The sequence below is a fragment of the Miscanthus floridulus genome, chromosome 16 (assembly GCF_019320115.1).
Source record: "Miscanthus floridulus cultivar M001 chromosome 16, ASM1932011v1, whole genome shotgun sequence".
In the NCBI taxonomy this organism is placed as follows: domain Eukaryota; kingdom Viridiplantae; phylum Streptophyta; class Magnoliopsida; order Poales; family Poaceae; genus Miscanthus; species Miscanthus floridulus.
The window spans coordinates 102940808-102943771 of NC_089595.1; the positions used below are offsets into that span (position 1 = coordinate 102940808).

Below are 2964 nucleotides of genomic sequence, written 5' to 3' on the forward strand. Positions count from 1 at the left end.
GAAAAAGTCAACGACTACAAAATTGTATATCTCATTGGGATCTACAACTTCGGTTTTGGTCATTTCTCCATCCAAGTTTGTTCAAACAATTGAAAAATTTAAATTTTGAAATATGATAATTTCAAACAAATTTTTGGGATAGTAAATTATTTTGAATGAAAAAAATCAGCTACTACAACGTTGTATATCTTATTGAGATCTACGACTTTGGTTTTGGTCATTTCTCCATCCGAGTTTGTTTGAACAATTAAAAAAATTAATTTCAAAATATGAGAACTTTAGATATATTATATTTTAAATAAAATAATAGTGACATTGATAAAATTTTGTAACTAATTTTTTTAAATAGATAGGTTATATTTTAGAAAAAATTTGGTACCAACTACAACGACATATATATCACGTGGGCTTACTATAGGACATTGGGTTCAGTATTACATTTATGCTATCCATACTTCTTTTTCGCCTAGAAAGGTTGAGCTCTATTTAAATTATTAAAGAGGATTACAATCTGCTATCCACACAAGCTCTATTTATGCAGCCAAACATATGCACATATTTTTCTTTGATTAAATGCAGCAGCTCAAATAATTTATTGCAGAGCATCGTAGATGCATATTGTACTCGATCAACTTTTTGCCAGAAAATTTGGGCATTCAACTGAATGCCATGAATGAGGCATGGTCTGCTCACAGCTAGTTTCTACATATTTAAACATGTGCCACGAGAAACTATAGTTGGCGAGAAAGAGTATGTAGAAGCTTGCTGACTGCTTTCAGAGATGCTTTGGAGTGCCTATTGTGATCAGATTGAAATGGCAAAAACCTGTTTCCTAGGAGTGAGATGCACGGGGAATAAGAGCTGGATTGCCAGATTAGAGCTGCCGAGCTGAAGTTGGCTATAACGGCTGGGACACCAAAGCATGTCGCCAGTCACAACAGGAGCGTGTTCACAGGCACTGTGTGCGGCAGAGCTTCAAAAGAGGCATGCATGCAGACCCAACATGCTGGGGTCGACATTGCAATTCCTCCATTCACTTGCTGATATACCTCGCCCAGCGCCAGAAGTAGTTGGTGCATAGACATACTCATACGCCCGCCCAGCTACTCAGAGAGGTAGTATTAGAAATAGGACTGGCGGGTGGCCGAAAAACTAGCCCTGGTACTGGTTTGGGCTCAAGTGGTTTCAATAGTTTGCCCTTTATTTTGGGCAACCAACTGGTTGGTTTCTAATGTGATGGTGGCTGGTCCGATACTCCGATCTAGTAATTGGTTTGGTTTGGATCATAGGTGGAAGCAGGTTAGCTGAGTTGTGGTGGTCCGCTTCCTAGTGGTTTGAGCCCTATGGGTTCCAGGCCATTCCAAGTGGATTGTTCGCAGGCAGCAGCACCTCCAAATTAGATCTGTCAATGGGTGTTGGATTGAATAATTTTAATGGGTTAGGTTCTCAAGCATGGTTATATTTTGCTCTAACTCATACGGATATAACCGAGAGTGTGACGGACCATAGAAATTTACGTTCCATATTTCAATTGGTTGGAATTGGGTTGCACCACTGTGACTGGATACGTCGTACAAGAAACCTTCCTGTCTTTAATATTAGATAGAAAATAGAAATAAAGATGTGCGTAAATCGAATTTTATGATGTTTAAACTTAGCATATATGGTATATAGGAAGATTGTAATATTCCGCATTTGATTTAAACAATATTGGTTTGTACAACTATGTCAGACATTGGCTTAGCGAACGCTAAGAGCCAACCGCACACTCGTTTGGCTGGTCTGGACAAAAGAACTGGTCAGCGACGGTGGCACCGATTCTCACCGGAAATGTGAATGCGACTGATGACTGATGACTGATGAGGCACCATGTGCATTGCTCACTGATGAGCGAGGCTCTGTATATGCTAATCTTATATATATAGTATATATATGCTAGTTCCCCGCGCCTAACCAAGGCCAAACGCGAAGCCACACCGCCATGGATGCTCCGCTGAGAGGCAAGAACACGGCAAGGACAGCATGCCGGCTAGCCGCCGTCTCCTGTCTTCTGCTCTTGTTCGTTGCCGTGCTGTTGATCTCGACGACTTCGACAGTTCAGTCGCGGCAGGGGCTCACCTCCCGCCAAAGAGGTATGACGAGCTTTGAGCTGTTCTAATTGATCTCCTCTCCATGTCGATCGATTCGTTCTCCTTGCCGTCTCGATCGATCTGCTGTTTCTTCAAGGAATTTTGCTTTCCGACGCTTGCGAATTGAATTGAGCCATGAATTAAATTAACCGAGGTGCATGCAGCAGGCTCTGAATTTCGGGCGTGGCGGAAGGATGTACTGAGGCCGGACAGGACGACCGATATGACGCCGCCGCCGGCGCCCAAGGCCAACAGCAACGTCCCTGGAGGGCCCTTCGGTCGTTGACTGATCAAGATCAAGTCACACACGCCCAATGGCCATCTTTTTCAGCACATATCGAGATACGAGGATATCATTTCCCATTTCGGATTGGTACTCCTTGTTTCCTAGGTCCATGCCGTGTGTTATTTTTCTTCTTCATCTTCTTCTTCTTTTAACGATGAAGAACTACTGGTGATTGAAATACAACTTGCTTGGAAAATTAAGATTATGGATTCTGTTTCATAGCATTTCGCATGGTATTTATTCCGTCTTTCATAGCTACAAGGATTTATGTTTCTGCAAAGTACAACTTCCATGGAAAAATATATGGCTTTTTCTATTCGTTTGGATACAAATGCTGATACATTTGGGTTGGTTGGTCAATTATTTCTTTTCGATTCTACTCGTAAATTAATTGATGGTCCGGTAGTTACTTTCCTTCATTTTGTTATAAATTCACTCATGCATGGGTTCTACACGGTACATTTGTCTTGTTCCAAAATGCTCCACGAATATTTTTATCTCCAAGTCTATCTGCCCCATGACCCTTGAGACGAGATTCCGATCTAGGCA

At 41.6% G+C, this 2964-nt stretch overlaps 1 long non-coding RNA gene across 1 annotated transcript; it reads left to right on the top strand.

The window, feature by feature from the left end:
* The first annotated feature begins 1993 nt into the window (after positions 1-1993).
* Positions 1994-2615, top strand: LOC136511645 (uncharacterized). Its single transcript, XR_010772787.1, has 2 exons — positions 1994-2132; positions 2297-2615. It is a non-coding gene; the product is annotated as an uncharacterized lncRNA (long non-coding RNA).
* Positions 2616-2964: the final 349 nt, after the last annotated feature.